General features: G+C 26.4%; 1 protein-coding gene across 3 annotated transcripts in view; it reads left to right on the top strand.

Moving 5' to 3' along the window:
• The window catches only part of LOC111029433, a 144767-nt gene that overhangs the window by 17139 nt on the left and 102214 nt on the right, over positions 1–25414 (top strand). Inside the window, exon 2 of one of the 3 annotated variants that reach the window (XM_022308431.1) lies at positions 15447–15639. The exons of the other annotated variants lie outside the window; for them this stretch is intronic. The gene's annotated coding sequence lies outside the window, so the exon portion shown is untranslated. The remainder of the gene's footprint in view (positions 1–15446; positions 15640–25414) is intronic. 3 annotated transcript variants of the gene reach the window in all.

Raw genomic sequence — 25414 nt, 5'->3', positions numbered from 1 at the left:
CTCTTAAAATTACAATAATTTAATAGGAAATATAATAATAGTATAAATGTATAATATATCATTACAGTTAATCATTAATCACCTAATAACTTATATTCTTGTTTTAATGATTGGGTATACTAATCATTAAAGTCCGTAAAATACAGTACAATTAATGGTTGCCTTTTGCCTATTGCATAAATTGTGATACAATAATTATTTTACAAATAAATTATTCATTTACTTACACATTTTAAAAGAAATTACAATATTTCATAAAAAATAAAAAAGTACCTTTAATGATACTTAAGTATTTAACACTTTATGCCTATTCTGTTCCTAACTAATTTTACTCTTTGAAATGTTTTTGATTTTTTTTTAACAAATGATGTATCTAAGATACAGAAAAAAAGATACCTCCATAGCATGTATTTGTATTTTTTAACACTTTGCAATCAAAATACTTACATGTAGGTATATTTAATACATAAGTACTTAACATACATAATATGACGTATCAGTTATGAGGTACTGGAAAAATTTGACCTGTGTTGCACCCACGAAAAAGGGGCAGAAATTGAACTATAAATGTTTTATTAGATTAAATTTTAAATTTCTAAAAAAACAGCCAATATAATAGGTATATGTATATTATACAACAATAAATACTTTATTTTTTTTTATTTACAAAAATAAGTTACAACGAGTGAGTCAATGATTTAAGATTAAATTTATTATTATAATATTATGGGAATTTATTTCATTTACAATCGCGGCATATCTATATAATTGGTCGTTTTTTGGAAATTTTAGTTGTGTTGATATTTTTACAATATTATAGGTATAAATAATGAATGTAGGTACTGGGTAAAACACTAAATACAATATATAATATTATTTCGATCATTGGCCAAGATTTAATGTAAAGTGAAATATTTTTAAAACTAAATTGGGTGTAACTAATATCTTTAAATACTGTTAACACAATCAACTATAATTTATTATTATAATTTTATGGGTTTGCAGGATTATAACACAATAAATAAATGATTTAGATTTTAGATCTAAACTCAATCAAATCAAATTTAAATTAGTTAGGTAAACGATTAGTCAAATAAACACACAATAATAACGTTCTAATGACTAGATAATGAAAGTTCGTAGTTTATAATCTATACTGAAGATCAAGTGATCTGATCCAAGGTATTGCTGCACTTGAGACTATAATAAAGTTATACACTATTATAAAGTTACTGCGTTATTGGACCGTCGAAACTCCACGTCGGCCAGGATCTATTATGGTGTTCCATATAAATCGATGTGTTCCATTGTTTGAGATGGTTCAGGCACATGTAGGAGAATCTATTATATCCCATTCAGACACAATTTCTCCGAATTTTACATGTTCAGTACTGATTCTGTTTAGTTCTCGTAATTTGAAGTAATTTTAAATGTTTGTATTAGAAATGCCTAGTCATCTACTAAATAATTTATTTTTGTAGATTATAGATTCTATTCACAGCGTTTAGACATTAATGTAATGTGTTTGACATTTCATCACGTTGAGTATAAATAATTTACCTACCTAGTTCTTTTAATCAAATATCAAAATAATGTCATAAATAAAACACGTGGGTGATATTATATCATACTTCTATATTTTTAATGTCTCAAATCATTAGTTTAAAAAAAATGTAAAATTTAATACAAATAATTGATATTTTAATGTTCAACATAAAAAGTTATATAAGTGAGCATATTAAGTAATTTTGCGTGCGTTTATATAATATACAAAATAACGCATATGGCACGTTTATGTAGGTATACACGTTATATTAGAATACTTAAACGTATAATTTAGTTATAGTAATTAGCTATTAGGAGTCCTAACGGTCCTAATTTTGGACTAATGGAAATTTGGTATTACAAATAAAGGAAATAATGGACATAGTGATATTGACAATCACATGTAATTAATTGAAATCCTATTAAAGCATTAATTACTTTTAAAAAAGTCGACTTCATAATATGTAATATCATTCTATAGTTTGTTGATGATGATTTTTTTTCATAAGTAACTGTTATTTTATGTTTTATATTTTAAAATAGTTTGAGATAATTTCGCATAAGATAAAAATAGTTTACATTTGTTTCATAGAACTAATTAACAATTTACAAAATTCTATAAGATATGTAATTTTAAAATAAGATTATAAAATAGGAAAATACTATCATTTTTTATGATAAAAATTTAAAATTACTGTGTTCAATTTTTTGTATTGGCGTTGCAGAAATGTACAGTATTAAACAAAAATTATCTCTTATGCAAATATTGATTATGATTAAAAATTTAAAAAATATAAATTTTAATCACAATTTTATTTGAATTTGAACTTTATTTCCTATAGCATACTTTAAATATAGAATGCTAAAAAATATATTTAACGATTAGGTTTTTAAAAGAAGTATTACATAAAAAAAAAAAGATGGTCAGTGGTTGAATTTTGTGTTAAACTTAATTTCATTGTGTCTTTATGTGTAATTTTTGGACCTATCTATGTCTCCTATATTGTGATTGAATTGGTATATTTGTATTCTTTATGGACATTATTATATTGTTATTTTAATTTTGCATAATTTTAACAGTTATTTTTATTATTTAATTACACCTAACATACCGACGCCTCCAAAGAAAAGTGTCGTAACTCACTTTTACAAAATGTTCAGGAACAACAATAGTAACATACAAAAGTATATTTTAATTCTGGATTTCAAAAATTTTAAATTTCAAAATCATTTTTATAATCTTTTAGATTCTGTGTTAAAATACATGGTATTACCATTAGTATAAAATATAATAATCTAGTTTTTTGTTTGGTAAATAAAAATAATAATATCCGACATTTTTTTCATATATTTATGTGTTACAACTTTAAACTTTGAATTATGGTGAAATTTTGACGATAAATGACAATATTAATATTAATGATTTATCTTGGGTTTGAAAATTTGACATTTAAAGAAAAGATTAATCTAATTACAATTTTATAATTATGTTTAGAATATCTCCAAAATCTTAACAACAAATGTTTTTTTTTAAATACTTAAAATCCGCAAATAATAGTTTCTTTTACAATTGTGCTAGGTATTGTTGTTTTATTGTTATTAATACATTTTTTAAATTCTTTACTATACATGATTTGTAGTTATTGATTTAATATTGAATTCACATTTAATCGTACCATATTATGTTCGATATATTTTATGAAAATAATAATATAATAATTAGTTACTTTGTTTGTTCGTTCGTACCTATATATTAGTTTGTTTGTTTTGATATATTACAAGGAAACTGTTAAATTTATCGGTATCTTTATAATATATATTTTCTTTTACAAGTTGTACCTACCTATTTTTACTGAATTTTAAACTCTAAAACTTTTCTTATAATTTTATTGCGATTATCTCAACTTTCTTTTTAACACTTTTGAATAAATTATAGAAACGTAGAACAACGATATTGTATAGGTACCTTTTTATTTTTTATAATATTTTTCATCAATAGATTGATTTTTTTTTTGTGCCGCATGTTTAAATATATTTATTTCATTTTATTAATATCTATAATCAATAAATTTAATTCATAATATTTTGATTGAACATGTCGAAGTTAAAACCCACGCCCAACTACCCAATTACACTCATCACAATTTCATGTTGCAGTAAGTACTACATAGCACATCGTTGTTTCTCAAGATATAAATAATAAAAATAATATAAATATTCTGATTGATTTGAGTATATTTTTGAATGTATTTATAGTAGAAATAAAAAATACAATATAATAATATACAAAATAACTGTTGTGACTTTCTTAAATTATACATTGATTTATTTTTGTCGTTGATTCTTTTCTAGAATTTATTTTAAGTATTATTTTTTTAAACATTTTCTTATGAGTAATGACTTAAATTAATAAAAAAAGAGCTAAAATATACCCAAAAATTTTTAAATATGATTACAAGATAGGGCGTATATTTGTTTTTTTGCTTTAACTTTTGAAAAAAATCTTTTTTTTTTGTCGTAATCGGTTTCAAAATCAAAAAGTTGTTCGAACAGATGAATGAAATATAGATAAAATAACAGAGGACCCTTTTAACTAGAATAATAATTTTGTTGTATCACATTATTATTTGATACTACGATGTTTATTTTTTTCTACTTTAATAATCAATAAAAATATAACCAAAGACTAACGTAGGGCATACTTTTAGTTTAGGTATCTATGTGATGTGTAACATCTCAGTATAATTATATAATTCCATAAATGATTGTAAGACTTATCTGAGATACTTAGATAACTTAGATCATTGAATAAAGTATTGAATCTGTCCAAAATTATAGATTAATAAAACTTTTGAAGGATTAAAAACATTTCATTATTTTATTTACACGATTATACTATAAAGTTGTAATTTTTTTCCCTCCTCGACGTGTACTGTGAATGATGTATTCGCATCTAGAGATACTGATTGTACTTATAGTTACTAGTTACACATATTTACCAAGAGGGTGTGGTCTCTTTTAAATTAGCATGCCGCCTCTCACGACACGTAATCTAAGGGTTCCGCGGTTTTGACACCTTTCACCAACACAAATTTCCACTTCCCCTTGTGGTTGCATGAAAGGGTGAGGCAAACGTTTTCTGCTCTCTCACACACTACCTATTTCTCTCGCTCTCTCTCTCTCTCTCTCTCTCTCTCTCTCTCTCTCTCCCCCTCTCTATCTCTATATATCTCTTTCTCTCTCTTTCATTCTCTTTTATTGTTGTATGTGTATAGGTAAGTTGAGTTTGCACACGCGTGTTGGCCACGTTGGGAATACTTACCACTGCAGTGCGGTAATAATTTTCTGCGAGAATTTTTTCAAGAACGTTATAATAATTTTATATTGGCTGTAAAATGTTCAAAATGACAGACAATATATATATATTATAAATAAGTGTTTTATATATAATATTTATTCAAATACCTACCTACCTATTGTGTTTATTTTTTTTGTAGTTGTGCATGTCAAGTAATATGAAATCATTAAAGATTAATCTAATGCGTATATATTACTTACTTTTGTATTGGGTAGTGTCTTATACTTATTTTCTTATATTTCATTATATAATAGAATCGTGTGATATTGCATACAATATATTAATAATACAAAATATTAATATTATAACAGAAGTTAATCAATTTTCGTACTTATTTAAAATTATGGATGCATGTACAGGGTGAGGCAGTGAATCGGGCGATTTTAAAATAACTAAAATTATAATTTTAAATCACCCTATTCATTGCCCCACCCTGTATAAGCTATTCACCATAAAATGAAACAACTTCCATTACCCAATTTATAACGAACTTTATTTATTCGTAAAGGATTATATTGAACACAGCAAACTCGTCAATACATTTAGCTTCTTAAACTTATGAGTTTAAAACAAATTGTTGAATTTCATAAAGATACATGGTTGTTTACTATTAAGTATTAACTATCTACTACTCAAAATAATTTTACAAGTTTTTTGATCTAAAAAATCGTTTTTACTCGATTTTCAACCTTAATGCACGATCATCACCTGAATCGTATTGCATAAAAGCTATTTGTATTTGATATAAGTATATACTTACTTTATGGTTTTTTATGATAGATATCAGTCAACGCGGGTGGCTCAAGTTACAAAATCATATTTACGAAATAACTGTAGAACAGAAATATGACCATTGAAACGAGCTCATGAAAATTTAATGAGGTTCGAAAATAAATTTGAAGTAAATATTATTCATTGTGAGGTTAAATAATCCAATGACATTGTTTCAAATGAACATACAAATTCAACCTAATTTATATGTTAATATGTTATACACTGTTATATACTGGATTGTATCTATAGTTTAGTATATATATATATATATTTAATTTTAATATTTTGTTTATTGATATTCATTTAATTGATTTTACACAATAATTTATTAATGTTATATAATCTAATGTAACTCGACATTTGTTATTTAGTATTATATATTGCTAGGGTTATATAATACTTGTGTGACTGTATAGTAAGTTTTCAAAATAATCGATTCTGAATAATACCCCAATTCTTTTTTATGAGTTTTGGTTTTTTTTTGTTTTCTTATTTTTCAGTTTTAAAATAATTTTTGATGTGTAAAAGTTGTAATCGATCTATCAAACTTTATACACGAAATTCGTTGAGTATAGGATAAATAATAAATTATTGCCAATAAAAAATAATAGTCTTACTCGAGTTACATGATATTTGTTTATTCTTTGTTATCGCATACAGAGAAGATACGAGGTTATAAAACACTAGCTTGTAGATACATAACTTAAAAAAACTTATGGGCAAGTATTTTAATGAACATTTTATAAACGTTTTTCATATTATAACAATACGATATAATAGGTAGTTTTAATTTTACTCAATTACTTTATAATTAAAGTCACAACAAATTAATGCATCAATTTTGTTCGACAATCAGTATTAAATGAACCTCAATAATTTATAATGTATGTAACCTGCATAGTATGAATCCGTAGAGAATATGAGTATGCCATTTAAACACATCCTATAACGACGGAAAGCAAAACTCTGCTGTGAAAATGTTCTTTTCTCATAATTATACAAACGAGGCTCCATTGCTATAAAATTTAATTAGTGTTCGAATATAACTATAATAGATCAGTATAAATGATGCGCTGGCGTATAGTCCACTCAAATTAGTGGACTATCCGGCTTTTTGTTATTATCATTTTCACAAGTGTGTTTCAATTAAATGGCTTTCGGTTTACAAGTCTAGGTCCTTTATGTTTATCTGTGTTTCTCGTTTAATTACCATACAGTTCCCTACGTAAAATTATGTAGCACATACACGTCTTCATTAGTTAGTATTTCTTGACTTAATTTTCAGCGGGATTTTCAGCTGGCCCTGGGCCAATATAAAAGAGGCTTACAGGTTTGTACAATTAATTGTGAAGTTATACCTTTCAACAATCATTGTATGTCCTTGTAAAGGTTAAATTAAAATGAAAATAATAAATTTACCAACGTATACCACTCCACTATATACTCAAAATGTTGACAAACAAATAATAATAGTATACATTTAGCTGAAATTAAATATGTGATTTTAAAATCTGTTTTATCTAATACTGTATATTTTGGCGAAGTTCTTAATATTATATACATTACAAAGTACTGAATTTTAGAATATGTTTTTTATAATAAAAAAATTATAATAACCAAATTATGCAATTTTCAAACATTTCTTTCCTAAATATGCAGTTTTTGAATAATTTTTAAGAACATTTTAAAAATAAAAATGTTTTTTATAAGTTAATCAACTGTTTTTACAGGTGCTATTTTATTTTGAAGTAATTATTACTTATTTAAATTTTTATTAGAATTTAGAAATAATGAAACTACAATTGTTTTAATAACTAAATATTTTATTATTGGACTTTTAAGTTTATATCGAAGAAAACATTTTTTTATGAGTTGGTATTTAAAAAATGTAAATCATTGAGATAAGTGATTATTCACTTAAATAATGTGTTAATTTTATGATATTTAAGTGTGTCTGGTTCTCAGCTAAATCAGTTACAATTACATCCGTTTTTCTATTGAGTTCAAAATAAGGTTTAAAATTTGTTTGCTGTATGTTTTATTTCTTATTATTAATGTCTGTTTATTGCTGTATGCCCTATTACTATCTCCTTAAACCATTTGTTGATAAGAACCTATTTTAATTTGGAGAGTTCCATAACAATGTAGAACACAATCTAATTAGTAATTTTATTGGTATTTTTGTGTAACCTAGGTAGTGGTGATCGAATGTTTTTGTCATGGGCGGGGAGGGGGTTGTTACTAATTTTGTAATATACATTATAGTTACTGTTTTATACCAGTATATAATGTATTATAAATATTTAAAAAAAAATGTCATGAGGTATCAATATCCTTATCCCTTCCATAATTTAACCACCACTGAACCTAGCTGAGCGTATGTATTTTGATTGTATAATAAGTAGTAATATTTTTCATCACATTTCGTTTGATTACTTCGAAATTAAATAGATCCAAATGAATTATTGTGCTCATCAAAAGATCATAATGTAAATCAGTTTAGAATGAATATCTTTCAAATATTTTAAAAAAAAGATTAATTAATTTTAACTTTCAACTGTATCCAATATCCATGTATTTTATCATTACATACAAGCTATACAGAATGCAACTAAATCCTTGTAATAAATAATTCTAATTGTAATTGTAGATTACAAATTCAGGTTTAATCCAAGTGAAATAGATGCTAAATATTCATTAAGGTTTACTTAAAGGTCGTTGTTAATTTAGGTTTCATTAAACTTTCAAATTAAGTATATCGAAAAATCATTATTATTTTAACTTTATTTATTTCATATTTGTTAACATAATTACATTTTAACATTTATAAAGAATAAATAAAGCTATTTATTCTTTACTTATTTTAATAGGTAAATAGGCAATTTTTAAATATACTTGTTCATTATTTTTTAATTGAAAATGGTATACTTTTTGGAAATCAATATAATATGTTTTTTTTAGATAGATCAAAACTAAAATATAGAACTATGCGTACGACAGAAATATTTATAAAAATAATTAAACTTCAGTGTTATCTAATAAAAAAAAAAAAACTCAAGTTTTGACAAGTCTAATGTTTTCAGTTTTTATTAGTGCAGTTAAAAATGCATAATAACTGATACATTTTTTGGTTTTACGAAACATTTGGTAAGTTATTCTTTTTAATTTTTTATGATTGTTTTACTCTTTCACTCTACAAGAACTAATAAATCTCAATGAAATTTTTGTAATGACTCTAAATACGAATTCTTATATTTTCTAGGACAAAGTTTTAAAACTGCATCAACATAATAGTATCGTATTTGTAATTGAAACAATTAACAAGGGATCCCCAATTAATAATTTCAGAAGGCCACTAGAAATTTAGAAAGTTTTCAGCGGCCTAGCTATCTATTAATGTGCACGTTGATCCATAGAAACTCAATTAGAAAGTTAAGACAATATCAAAAAATCAAAAGAAAAATAGTTGCTAAGATAAATAGATTACCCTGTGAAAATGTTCATGATATTATGTAGACTAGATTGTTAGTTTAAATGAAAATACAATTCTTCTTAAAAAAGTACCCATTAAATCACATTTTGTCTCAAACTAAAATTTACTCGAAGAATGTAACCGCAGTTAGAATCACATAATTTTTTAACATTGAGTCTATGGAACATAGAGTCGTATTAAAAGAGTTTGATAGACTATATGTCTACATAGGATATATAGTAATATTTTTGGAGTCAATATAATTTGCTTTTAATTGGATTTTAAAATATCCTACCAAATCTATTTGTTAGTGAAGGCAGTGGAGCCCATAACAAAAATGATACAAATTTTCAAATTGCATCACTCTATAGTAGAATGAATATGGAAGACCAAAAAATACTGATTGTAATAAATGGAGAAATTGTATTTATTGGCCTTTTTTTATAATTTGAGAATTGAATTCAATCAAATTTGTTTTGTCGTTTATTCATTGTCTACAAATCTTTTGTTTAATTAGTTTATTATACATATATTTCGTTGATACTTATGGTATAAATATTTAAATCTTTGTAGTATAATAAAGGCTGGCAAAAAAGCAAAAAAATTACAAGGGGTGTTTTTGAGAGGTCCTTTAAAAGTTTAAACAATTGGCCTTCCGGGATATTTAGATAGGTCCCAGGCCCACACTGCGTATGGAGATAAATTCTTTAAATATTGTTTGGCTTAAAATGTATTTGATAAATTATATAATAAGGATGACTATTTTACTTTTGGGTGAACACTATATTATTAAAACCTTATCGAGCGCTTAAAATTTAAAAAATGTACAAAATCTAACAGTGTTTTATGTGATTTCCGAGCTTGATAATATTTCAGAACATTTTCCAACACTATATATTTTACGCACGCACACTTGTATAGTGACAATTTTATAGAACACGAATTGAACTATATGTAGCCTGGACGTTTTAAAAATATTAAGCTTATTTTTCTTGATTTTGGTACAAGTGTTTTATGGCGTTCACGAGTCCTAACTTTAAGTAATAAACATTCGATTGAGAAAATTGTACTCTTATAACATAATTAAGGTTCACAATGTGGAAGGGTGTTTATAAATGTCGATTTCGTGTCGGAATTGCTTGGTAATGGAAATGACAGTATGGAAATGACTGAAAGTTAACACTGATGATATACCCTTTTCCTATATATTTAACCATATATATATATGCATTTGTGATATTATATTATTTATTGATTAAAATATGCGTTGTACTTACTTTACAATAATTTACTTATACGTTTCATGAGATTGAATTGAATATAGTTTAGTCAAATAAACTTAAAATTATTAAGTTAAATTGAGATGTCGTAGTACAATGGTGGTATTGAGGGGGTGATGAGAGGGGAGTATATCCCTCCCAATTGAGACTTCATTAATTCCTTTATATGTGTGAATTGTATAAGTACATATTGAAAAAATAATAGTTTATGGAAATTGTTAACTGTAATTCTCTCCCCCTATTAATATTTAGCCGTAATAATATGATCATAAAATTGGATCTGAAACCTCTTGACGCATCTATATCGATCGATCCCAAGAGGTTTAAAACGGAAGAACCATTCCGGTAACGGCGGTGTAGGTATATTAACGATTAAAACACCGGTAGGTATTTGAACTGATATACAAAAAACTTAATTTACTTCTTGAGTGACCTTTACGTGTATGAAGTTTCCGTCACGTTACACACATGAATATCAACTTTGGTGGGCAAACGCATAAGCAAATTTATGAAATTTATTCACCGTCGCATCACAGCCTTGACGCAGTGCGTGGTGTTGCAGTATCACGGAGATTGCGATATTGCGGTCAGTGGTAACTGAGACCCACGACACCACCAGAGACCTATTATATCCGGTCATCAGATACTCGTCGTCGAGAAAAGTAAAAATCTACTGCTCGGGGCTATATTTTTTGATGTAACGTTAGTACCTTTCTTTTTTATACACACAGACGTATACGTAAATGTAACTATACCTATTCTAAAAGAAATTTGAAATATTTGCGATTTTGTACCTATACCGTGCTGATTTTATTTCTTTTTTAGCACAAACAACAATAGCGTGTTTGTTAAATGCGTATAATTTTTTTTCATGTGTAATGTAATTTTCAATAAGTGCATTTCTTGTAATTTGCAAACGACTTTGATTGCATGAGATAGAAAAGGAAAAAGATCAATTTTTTCACTATTTCTTAGAGTTGTTGTCATCGCTTAACAACTTAGAATATATAACTCGTCTAAATTGATAAATATTAAATACTAAACTATTTGCTGTAATCATATGAATTTTTTCGATGTAGTAAATTATGAAGATCACAGTTTACGGTTATTTTAGTATTTTGGTGGTCTAAATTCATAATTATTAATTATTCTAATAACTTATTACCTTGTAATAAACAATTATCCAAATATAACACCAAATGATTATTTATAAATTATTTTACCTTTAAGACTATTGAAGAACGGATGTTAAAAGATATTTGTTTTTATTGATTTTTACGAACATGATATTATTGACTTTATACGGAAAGTTTTTTGTTTCTGTAATATAATGTAATCACTCAAGTTCAATTCATATTTTTAAGGCACAATTTCATAGTATAGATAACAATATGATGGATGTATAAAATATTGTTGAAACAAATTATACAGTAATATTATGTAACCAAAAGTATTATACAAATGTATTTAGTAACTACTGATTGATTTGGATATATAACGTACAATATTATTTAGGTTAGGAGCATTTTTTAATAAGTATAATATAATGAAATAATTAATGTAACATTTGATGTAAAGTGATAAAAATATGATCTTCAAAAATGAATACTATGAGTAGTGAGTAGTAGAAAACATTTGTTTTAGTTGTAACTTAAGTTCTAAAAATCGCTTCAAATTATTCTTCGAGACCTAAAAATTAAAATACGAATAGAAATTAAACTCGAATTGGTGGTACTAGCAGCAACAGTTAGCTTTATAAATTACAACTTAAATATTATCTTTAGATTTTTAGAGAGCGATGAATGCATTGACTTTACAATGATATCCATGCGTTAAAAAAAAAAAATGTTGTTTCTAGTACAGAAAATGTTCTATAACCTATTTATTCACACCGATCTGTGGTAAATCAAATCGACTTGGTGGTATAATATACAATATGATAATAATTAAATATTAATAATATAATAAATGCAATGCTTTCAAATTAATTCATCTTACCGTAACACGTACTAATAGTTCAATAAATTACTAGCAATATCAAAAAAACATAGTATCATAAAATGTACTTAGTAATATAATCTGACAGACCGTCTTTTTCGTTCGTTTTTCGTAGCAGTGATTCATCATTGAATTCCACACATATACTGAACACGTACATAACAGTTACTTACCTACTTGACATGTACTGTTGGTAACCTATAGCAGAGCGGTTACCTACATTACCCCCGTTTTTGATGACTTAAGTAAATTAGAATTTCTGTTTGAATTTGTATCTGAATACAAGGTTAGTCATAATTAATTCAGCATAATAGTTCAATGTTTCAAGATTTTTCAACTTTTAGTAAAAAATTTTTAAAAAATGCGTTAAACTAATTTTAAAATCCAGTTAGGCATAGTTATACATTTTAATGGGAATCAAAAGGCTGTGATAGCAAAGTATAACAATTTATCAGGCTTCAGAAAGTTATTATATTCTTTTCAAGAGCACTCTAAATAATTTTAAATACTAGTAGAACTGACGTTATTCAAAGTCATTCATTATTCAAACACAATATTTGTATTCAATAAAAATTCACTACTTTTATCAAAGAGATAAACGATTGTTCAATAAAAGTTTCTGTTGTATGCAATTTATTACATTTTTAAAAATATGTCAGTACAAAAATGTATATAATAAGATTACAACTAGAGTTAATCGCATATTGATATTATCAATATTTTCCACACAAAATAAAGTGACATTCAAAATCGTTCATATTATGTGTAATTAGTAAACACGATTAGGTTAGAGAAACTATTGATTGATTTTATTAAATCGCTTCCTTAATTGGGACAGTTTTGTAATAAAACCCTCGTGACGTGACAAATTGTCCAAGAGTTTAAATTGTCTGTCTGATAAACCTCTTCTATAGTTCTATATTATATACACTATATTTTGCAGGATGATACTAACCTAAATAAATTCATCCACATATATTTCAAAAACACAAACTTTCTCACGATCTAATGACTTAATATATAATACTTCATATAATAAGTAATACATTTATAATTCTAACATCATTCGTTATAAATCAATATACTTTGAATAATCTAAAAAAATTTTGCCTTAGCCCTAAGTACATTGAGAAAAATTATTTATTTGTACACTTAGGCCAGAAATAGTGTTGATTATACGTTTATATACTTTTCATAAAAGTTAGCCTACATAAACAAGTTAAGGTTGGGAATAGTGAGTCGTATGATTTTAAAATATAAAATTTCAGAGAGGAATCAAACGTGGATGAACGCGTAGCTGCAATAAGAATCATAGGCACCTCTACTGATTAAAATTCCTCCTCCAATCACCTACCACGATTCGGTTTGATGTATGGCAAAATACTTGGCACAAGCCACAAAGAAAAACAAATAATACCTACTACCTATACAATATAGACACAGCACATAGCCAACTGACTAAAGTGTAATATTTAACAATAATATATTTAAATAGGTACCGACCTCATATTAATACAATTTAGTTGGTTTGATTTATATTTTAATTTATTATATTTCTATGTATTTTAAAGTAACGTTTGTTATGATTTTACAAACGAATATTTGGAGGTAAAATAATAAAACAATTATAGAAGTACTTTTGAACTCGATACCATTACTCCACATTTAATGTCCACTCTCTAGTTTTTATATTGTATATCTACCTATACATATTATGTTAATGACTAATAGTGATTTAATTTTTAATTTTGTTTTAATTGGCTGAAGTGAAACTTAGCAATCCTATCCCTTATTTGACTCAATTTGTAATTGCTATTTTTTCTGAAATGATTGGACCAATCTTCATGAAACTTGAAATACATACAAATTAATATCTGAAGACGCATTGATCTGTGGTGCATAGAATAAGTTTGGTATTTCTAGATTGTTTCAATTAGTAATTATGGTTAGTTAATCTTCACAATACAAATAAGATGTCCTAATTAATGTACAGCTACAACTATGATACCTAGTGACTTTAAATTTCCATTCTACCTTCAAGCCATAATGAAAGAGTGCACTAATAAATGATTATTAAACATTTGATCCATCTGTTATACATATATATATATAGTCACATATATAGATTCACATTGTTTGAATAAAGCCTATAACTTAAGTATTTTAGTATTGTAATTACAGTTTACTGGCCATTATTAAACAAAATATTATTTATATCGTTATACGATACATTTTAAAATTATATTATTACTTAATATTCAATAAAAATTAAAAAAGTTGATAAAATAAAAATAATATACTTTTACGATTGACTAAAGTCTGTCAATTTTGAACTTTCTATAATAAAGTGAATGATTTGAAAACCGTCTTTTGAAATATAGTTCATCTGGAACAAAAAATCTGGGGGCAATAATTACGTCATTCATATTTTATTTCGTCACTTTTAGAAATGTCTTAATATTATCGAGCAATAAACATTTTTAAACACTGTGGTATGTATTAAATTATCCCGGATTAAATATTTATATTTAGTACTATAAAGTACAGTGATAATATGTCGTATACACTTTTATAATATGCAATAGTAAAGGTACTCACCTGAAAGAGTGATTTAAAAGTTTTCATATAAGCTAAAGTGGTTGTTCAGCTTTTGTAAAGTATAAAAGTCGACCCCTATAAGATACAAGTTACTACAAACAGTTATATTGTGTGAATAGAAATTAAGTTACTAGCAATATTCAGAGATCACATTTAGATGTAAAATTGGTATGTGTAAAAATCTGTGAGTACTTTAAACGTTAAGGGAAGTAATGTTTTGATTTAAAAAAGATAAGTGTACTAATAAAATTATAATCAATTTTTTTAAGCAGTATTTTTTAATAATAATTTGTGAAGACGTAGAACGTATGCTTAAATATATGGTTTTTAGTTTTTTGCTCTAATAAATACGAATTTCAAATTATTTATAAAATATTGATTCAATACAATTGTGCATAATTTTTAATGATTGAAATTGCAGATCCATCTTGTAATGAGCAAACAGTCCCAGCACCATCGTCGGTACCACGGGAAAAAAATCTATCTGCACGACGATGTATCGAAATTGCCTATTCACCGCGCCGGTCAAATAATTTAAAAAATGCAAGTTGATCCGTGAATGCTTCAATATTGCTAGATTACAGTGAAACCTCTGAATAGTGAACACTATATAGGTACATAAATATAAAAATATATACCAAATAAACACCATTGAGAGTTTGATGTCATTGTTTTACTTTGTTAAAATTAGACATTTACGTATACATTAATATTATAATTAGCTATAACTACCTTGTGATCGTAGCAACTCCTTCATCTCAAATTTAATTTTAAGTAAACTCGTTAAAACAATATTTAATTTGTTTTTAATCATTTTCCTCTGTTAATTTTTTCAAAAAAGTTCTGAACGTTTTAATTTTGTTTATTGAAGTGATTTTGAACAAACAATATATTTTACCATCTGGTAGGCACGCGCATAAATCAGGTTTTCCCGACGCGTGAGCGGGCAACATATACTACACACCATGTGATAAGCACGGATTTTCCAAATTTAGTTCTCTCAATTGCAGCTATTATCCTCGTGCTTTATTGATGGTCATTCTCAAAGGGAGTCGCACCGGAAACAGCAAACATTTGAGTTATATATGTCTGAATCATTGGGATGTGCGGTGACAGTGCATCTTTCCTTTAAATTTTTAGTTTTAATTATATTGTTCATCTTTTCAATGAAAACCAAGACTTACTTGGTACCGTTGCAAAGTCGGGGTGGATTGATGTTTCGTAAAAGAATGATAGGCACGCAAATTATATTCTGCCAATTAAACATTTCCACTTACGTGCATATTCCTGTGGTTTCATTCTTAAATTTGAGAGCACTGTTATACACTCATAATTTATCCATTCCTCTGATAACCATACTTGGATGAAGACTGTAATCATAACTCAAGCGGTTTTCAGTTGCTCGTTTGTTTCAGACAAACGGACTTGAGCATCACGTGCGTAGTTGTGTGGTTTTGCAGTCTTGTATTACATTACTCATCTGCTTTTGAAACGCGTGATGTCTTTTACTTTCGTGGCTGAGGTGTAGGTCGAACAATCGATATTTGTTTTGGAGGAATAATTGAAGACTTGAGGATAGTATATTTTACAGAGTGATTCATAACACATGCTCACCTCCTTTGGCTATCCTAAAAAATGCATTTATTCAGAATTCGATTATTGAAATTTTATTATTAAAGACCATAATAATATATTCAAATTTTTGAGATTTATTTTACTATTAAAAAAGTGTCTTATTATAGAAAATCAAACTTCCATTTTTTTTCATATAAGACCCCCTCCTCTCCCCATTTTAAATTTTAAATTATTTTATGGTTTATTTTTCTAAGAATGTATTATTTTGAAGCATTGAAATAAAAATTGTAGTAGATGTTGAGTAATTTAAACTTGTATACTAAGATTAATAAGTCCAAGATTTTGGGTTTGGGAGACATAAGGGCTATAGTGACTTGAACATTGTAGTAATTAATATTAATCTATAAACATTTATAATTTGTAAAAATGGTCCTAGTATAACAAACAGTAGATCCAATATTATGTATTTTTAATATTTTTGTAAAACCATTTCTAAGGACTTTTATCTTTAGTAAGAATATTTTAGCAACTGAGAAATTACTCGTTCAAACTTCAAATTAGGTACAAAATTAAAAAAAAAATATTCCTCTAAATGATTTACAGTAAAAAAGAGGGTTCTCATTTAAAAAACAGAAGACTCTTTAAAAGTTTGTGTGTACAATTTAAAAAACGTTTAATTTGAATACATATATTAATTATTATTAAATGAAAACACGCGAGTCAGCATGTCTGGCGAGAATTACTCTGTAAACATACAACGCAAAAATTACAAGGTGTTACAGTGACAATACATTGACGAATGACTGATGGACGTGAATCACTTCTCGGAAAACATTGAAACATGGATATGCTAGGTTATATTGCAAGGCAATTAAAAATACATATTAATCTTATTTTGTATCCACCCCAAACTACTGGTTAGGTGTACTACTTTTACTGGTCAGTTGGGGATTTCAATAGCTTTGAACCTTCACTGGACGACGTGGATCAGATTGCAAACAACTGGGTATTAATCGGCCCTGTAGTATTTCAGTCTATAGTGGATAAAGAAGGAAAAAAAGAAAGAAAAAACATCAACATGTATGGATTAAATATTATAATTGTTGAAAATTTAGAAACTCAGCCTCCTATAAAGTAAGTTTGAGGTGTACACCGTCATTGAGTAAGTCACTGTGACGGATGTGTCAAATCTGAATAATTTAAGAAAAACGATTCTGAAGACCAGTGAATCAATATTCGATACCTTTTTAAAAAGAAAAGTTTATGTTATATTATTATAAGTATTTTCTCAATTCGGTTCGTTGAACTAAATTTTCACATTTATGCTTGTAAATCAATATCGACGTACCTACCATATAATTGTGTGAATGGGTTCGTGGTATAAATATTCTAAAATTAGTATATTGTACCTATACAAACTTATAAAACTCATAAAATATTATGGATGACAAAAAGTGTCAAGTCTTTGCGATAAATATTTAAATTAAAACTCAATACAACTAAATCATTTGTGGACAATTCATAATTTGAACTTCAAAAACGTATAAAAAATAAATATGGTTAATGCCTATGTAATATATATATATATATCTATGTCATTCTTGAAATGCTTTAAGAACAAATTATGAGAATTTTTGTAGGTATTCGATTTACAGGCTTTTTTTTATTTAAGGACAATTATGTTATCAACATAAATCAAAGAAAAAAAACTAAAAAAAGTCAAATATATTTTAAAAGCCTATAAGTAAATCATTAAGAGTCAAAATATTTTGAAAATTAAATTATTTTTATAGAAAGTCAAGTATCTAAGGTTATTACTTTTTGAATAACAATAATAATATAGTTTATTACTGAAAAATTTCCAATTTATGTATTAGGCAGGTCTATACATAATATAGTTATTAGTTAGGTACTTTCCTACCTACTATAAATATTTTAAAACAAGTGACAGGTCCTATGTTATTTATATGATACAACAGATACCTATTATATTACATACATATTATGTTTGTTAGTTATTTTCAATTGCTAAGAAGTGTTCTGTGCATTCCCTACTTTTTACCTCCCAAAGCGTCAACTAGGGAAAAGATATTTTTACCAGAAACTATCTTCAATGTTGAAAATTGAAACAAATATTTTCTCCAAAATGTAATGAATGACAAAAAAAATTACAAAAATATATTCCTCGTTCCGCTCAGGACCTAAAATCGCCGAAAATAGTATTTTTATAGTTTTATGTATGGAAAATCTTATACAGTTACACCACACATACAATTTTTTCTAATGTCATGAGCTTGATTTAATGTTAATATAATACTGCTATAGAACAAACAAAATTTTGTGTTTTAATGGTTGAAAACTATTTTATAACAATGCTCTTTACATTTATATTTTGGTAATACAAAAAAATCTATTAGATGTTTGTAAGATATTCTCGAATTTCCAAGTAAAAATAAAAAAAAAAAACGTCCGATTTATTTTGTGTCTTGAATTTAACTAAAAGGTTCTGTGTATTCATCTCGTATTATTCAATACTTTATGTAGGCAATCATACACTAACGAACCGAATCGATTTTACTATAACTACATTTCATCAAGGGGATTTACATATATTGTTTTTTTTCACCACTGGACTAATGATCCAGAAAGAACCCTTCACTACACAAGTAATTCACTATGATATAAGGTGTGCATTTTGCCCAAAAAACCGTTAACCAATAATAAATTATGTATGGGTATTTCCTTATATTATTATTTTTACCACTTAAGTTCCTGTTTTTGAATAAACTAACATAAACAAATTGTTGAAAAATACTCGAACTGTTTAAAATGTGTTTAATGATGTATAGTTACAATGTAAAATGATTCAATATCACGTTTATGAATATATTCATCAATTTTTTCTTCTTAAAGTTTGATAAGTCTTACTTTTTAATTGTAAAGAATACTGTTCTTGAAGGTTTATGTCTTAAACGGTTGTACTGTAAACTTTTACTTAATAAAATAAAAATAAAAATTTCATAGAAGTTTTAGTTTTAATCATCTGATGCTACGTACTTTATTGTTTTTTCTTTTTATAAAAACAGTTTCAACATATTTAAAAATATTCATAAATTATGATAAAAATCATTATAAATAATCCATTATAAAAAATGATATTTTTAATTTTATGAAAATACTCACAAGATGTAGGTACGTATAAATTTGATCCAATTATATTAAAGTAATTATGATAGTTTATGTATTACTAATAACTTTGAAGATATATTTTTATTATTTAATATTATAAGGTATGAGAAATAATTTTGCTATAGTTCATAATATTTACAAATGTTAATTTTGTAAACATTATAACTTATTAATTTAAAATTAATATTATTTTACCTAATGGCTAATTTGATTAATTATTCTCGTTTTAGATGATAGTTCTGTATGAGTTTATGAAGACTTTAGATTGGTTGATTTAGTGCTCATGGCTTAATATTTAATACTTATATAATTGACATAAAATTGATAATTATTACTAGTTTTATACTTTTATTTTTATACAAACTTGTACACATCACGCTCGTTTAAAAAATAAACAGGGGCAATTATTATTTATTTTTCGACGTTTATTGATATTTTAGTTCTTTACGAGATACTTATATGTAAATAAATTAATGGTTTAAATGAAAGAACTAATTTTATAAAAGCTAGCTTAATTATTTATGAAATATGAATCTTATGAAATGTACACCATTTTGAATGTAGACATGAAAATAAAATAAATATTTGTGTAAAATAAAATGGTTTTGTGTCTACGTAAAAAATATTTATTTATCAATTTTTTCACTGCTATGAATAATTACCATATCTTATATTCAATGTAATATAATTTTCTCTAATTATTTTACCTATTTAAGATTCAGAGTGGGGCGATGAATACATTTCATTACACACTGTTATAATTACCTAAGTGACCTAAGAGTATTATTTAATTAATACAAAACAAAGTATCTGTTTTTCACTACCTTTTAGGACAGTAAGTATGCTCCTAAAACTTCGACTTTGAGGGTAGTTGCAGTAAGAAAATTTGATATAGTTGATACTTTGTGGAAGGTGAGAGTTAAAAGCTCAAAAATTGGTCTTTGTATTTTTCAAAATTATCAAAAAAAAACAAAATTGGTAATTTAAACGTGAAATAACAATATTGACGTTATTCAATAAATAATCATTGGAAACGCTCAAAATATAATACTATTATAAAAATAACTATTACCTATCGACAATGAAAATTTCAAAATATTTAGACTAATTTTAAGGTATTACCGGGAACCTTTTGATTTTATATTATACAATACGTGGTACCTATTGCTATTTTAAGTTAATAATAACAATAAAATACATTTTTATAATATATGTGATGTTGTTGGTAATCGCTTGTTGAACCTACCAAATAACAAATAGAAAAAAAAATTATTTTCAGTACCTTATATAAAATATCATGAAATAGTAGTTGATAAACTTTCTTCGTTCAGAATAATTTTTCATATGCAATGATTCAAATCTAACATTTTAACATTTTCATAACAGTGGGCTACTCAATGGTTATGTTAAGTTACCTATGTAATATAGGTTCCTATACAGTTCGCTTTCTGCTTATCCGGTAAAGTGTAATTTTCCGGGTTTGTTTTTTTACTTGAGCCATATTTAACCATAGATTTTTTGTTGTTTTGCACAAATATGGCGTATACAAAGCGAAGATATAGACAAGTTAAATCTACATAAATAAAAAATATTATTAACATATGGTTTGAGTTGAAATATTATTACCTTATCTTTAATGATACGTAAGTTGAGAAACCAAAGTAATCATATAAAATATTTTAAATACTTTGAAGTTTTGCTGTAAGCACTTATACAAATTAGTCTGAATAGTATAATATAAAAACAACAATATAGTTGAATTCTTTGTTAAATAATACATTTTCGTTGACGATAGTAATCCATTTTGAAAGTGATTATATTGGTATTGTACGAGCTAGATTACCTTTATACTTTTGTGTAGGTACATAACAAACGCACAGTTAAACCAAATATTTATAATGTTGTAACAATTATAGCTTTAAAATGTAATGAACAAAGAACAATGAAGTTTAGAAAATGTCAAAAACTTGAAATGATGCAATTGTATTCAAGTGCCATCATTGTAAATACAAAACACAAATTCCTCATCCGTTAATGCAAATGAATCTAATCATCACGAGTGGAAGATGAAAAGAAATGTATACAAATGGCACACAAATTTTAAATCTTGTAACAAAAGCATTACAGCAACGTTATATATTTATTACCTGGATCATAAGAAATCAACTTATCTTATTATAAATTAGTTTTTGTATGCATATTTATTATATCTACGAACAAATTAAAATTAAAAACGCGTGTTTTAAGTACGCATTGGTGTATACTTTTTGAAATGTGTATATTTAACATATTTAATTACTTAACAAACAACAACAACGACAACAACAACAACAAAAACAACACTGTGAAACTTGCTCTGTTGTATAGTAACTATTGAGTGTGCCTCGTCATTGAGTATGTAACTGTAATGGGATGTGTTACATTTTAATTAAATGATAATAAATATTAACCGTTGCTTACGAAAAACAATTCTGATCGAAGACTGTCTGTCAGCATATATTACGAAGTATATTTTATAATAACTTTATTCGAAAAATAATAAGTATTCGGAGTATTCCGATTTGTAATGTATTATGATAAGTTTAGTAAATAATAAAAGAGTTTGTTGAAATAATTTAATCCGAAAACATTGCATTCATTATATTATTAATTACTACAGGAAGGTATTATCAGGTACCTTGGTACCCATATGTTTATATCATATATTATTATTTATTACTGTTATTTTTTACCATTGAAAACGTGGAGTCTTAAGTTCTTACACGTGAGTAGTAGGTAACAAGTTACATATGTACGTTAAATCCTATACAAATGATGTGTGTAAGTTGCCACATATTGGGGAAAAAAATTGTACCTATATTGTGTAAGTATGGTATATGGAAAAAAAAATTACTTGTGCTTACGATAAGATTGATTTTATGGATACGTGTTCCAGTTTTGCAACCAGAATATTATTTAGTCTAACCTAACCATAGATTTCTTCTGGTTAAGTTTAGGCTCCAGAATATCCATGGATATTTCTCAGAAAGCGATATCATTATTTGTTACCATTATCCACGTAAAGTCTATGTGAACGGACATTTTCCGCTATGAACAATATAAAACCTAGTGTCTAGTACGATTTGTTTGAATAATATTGAACTTAATATCTGTTTTCTGTTTGAAATTTAATGGTTAGCCCCCCGATTAGAAGAGTTAGTCACCTTCAGGTTCAAACATGGTATTAAATATAATTACATTTAGGCTGTACAAATTTTGTAGAGCTATTAAATTCAATATACCTACCTACCCATATTTAAATATACCTATATTACTTTTTATATCAGTTTTTAATTACTTATATTTATTTTAACATTGTTCAGATGAACGTTACCTTATAATTAATCTCTAATCAACACAATACAAATTGTATTGTAATTATTTCTTTGTGTGTGTCGAGAAAATGTATAAAAGGATCAAGAAAAAATGGTTGGAAATTTCTGACTTGGAAAAACTTTTCTCGATCCTATCAAAATCAGAGAAGTGAGTATACATGCATTGTATACAAAATATGTTTTTGTGAGGGTTCTTAAACCAAATATCTGTGTAATATCGAAATTGTACTAAAAAAATTAAATTAAAATCCGAACGTGTTCAAAGACACCCAGATTACAAGAAACTTCACAAGAGATAATATAGTTATTTTTACACAAACCAACTTATTTGCATAATACCTTTAAAGAAGAAATAAAAAATAATATATTATTATGTACATTGTTACCTACACACTTATTTTTACAATCAAATAATTAACTAACTGTCATCACACTATTTTTGTTCATACTAACCTATTATTTACCACTCATGTTGTTCATGTAATCGCGGATCGTGACATATTAATGCAGAGATGAGTAGATACGACTATACGAGTATTATGAGTATATAAAAATTGTTTTATGCTACCATAAAATAATTAAATTATAATTTGTGTTCGTACAACAACTTTAGTTGAATCTGTATGTATATGAAAGGATGTTTGTCTGTCTGTTTGGTATCTAGGCTAGCTAGAGACTAAAAAATGACTCTACTGTTTTCAATAAAAGTTATAACAGTAGATTTATTGAGACTTGGAGGGCGTCTTAAAGTTTTTTCAACCCCTATAGCCTATTTGTAGCTAAGGATAATTCACACGTGAATTTATTTTTGACTAATTTACATGAAAAAAAAAAAAAATATCCAAAAACAGTATTCAAAATATGGGTTGCATTTAAAAATAAAAAGTTGTATTGAGCATGTCTAAAATACACGAGTCAAAATAGAAATTAGCCACCCATTCGTCCAGTTGAATATCCCCCAAACAGAATTGAAAATTGTTTACAGGGTAATGAGTGATAATGTGTACCCTGTTTCCGCAGACACACGATGTATAAATATTTGTTCATTCGTTTTGTATCTTAAAATCCTGTATTATATTGACCTACATGGCTAAATAACTTACAAAATACGTATTGCAATTTAAAGAAATGAAAACAAAAATGTTTAAAATGACGGTCTTGCGTAATAAAATCTTATTTCTTTAATATAATGCGGACTTCGTGTAACTCCATAAATAGTATGAGGAATATTAAAAAAGGCAGATAGGTATTCATACATTCCTAATTATTTATATACGAAATATTAAGTAATAATATATTGTGATTTGTGATCATTAATACAATTTTATTTTGGAACTTAAAAGAACTTATTTAATTTGAAAATTCTGGTTTGTTTCTGGTTTTTTTTTTACTAAATACATGTTTCGGTTCTTAATAATTTAAAGGTTCCTGTTGAAGAACCCATTCTATTCGGTTCAGTTCTAATCCCTGAATTTTGGTCATGGTATGGTTTTTGAACGTCACACAAATTTTTAAATGCCTCATCAGTCAACAGACATTAAGTAACTACTGGAAATTATTTTAACTGTCAACAAAAAAACCAAACACCGGTGGGAGATCTGTCGAAACCTCTAAAAAGAGAAACAAATACCGGGATACTGGGTGGTTCGAAGCTTCTACTTCGAGGGCGGGTACAAAATCCGAAGATCGAAAAGCATGACTTGAAGCTGAACGCGCATGACGGAGTCTATCAAAAACGATAATAGTGTATCACAATAAAGCGGCATTAAATAAATTACTATGAATTTTTTTTTTTGTTTATTTAAATGGTTGACATCGGCTACATATTATTATACTAGCAGTCCCGTTAAAAGAAATTTTGGCACTGGCAACGCCGGGTGGGAAAGCTATTATATTATGGTATTATATGATATCCCTATAGTATGACGTGTTTAGACATTTTAGTTCCACAGTGCCTCTACCGTTATGTGTCAGTTGTATACTTTTAATAAGTTAAGTTATGAGTTCAAGTACTATATGCGAGTACTTAAAAAAAACAGTTTGAATTATAAAAATTATTATTATTACTTACACTATTTAAGCTTTTAATCTTGGAAATTGCTATATTATGCAACTAGTTAATAACTTACTAGCAAATGAATTTTTTTTGCGATAATATTAAGACATTTTTGTTTTGTATTTGTTTGATTTTTAATGAATATATTATTTTCAGTATACCTAGTATATGATATTTATTTTTCTGAAACGAAAA

The sequence above is a fragment of the Myzus persicae genome, unplaced genomic scaffold (assembly GCF_001856785.1).
Source record: "Myzus persicae strain clone G006 unplaced genomic scaffold, MPER_G0061.0, whole genome shotgun sequence".
Taxonomy (NCBI): domain Eukaryota; kingdom Metazoa; phylum Arthropoda; class Insecta; order Hemiptera; family Aphididae; genus Myzus; species Myzus persicae.
The sequence above is the reverse complement of the archived record's forward strand: the minus strand, read 5'-3'. Positions and strand labels throughout refer to the sequence as shown.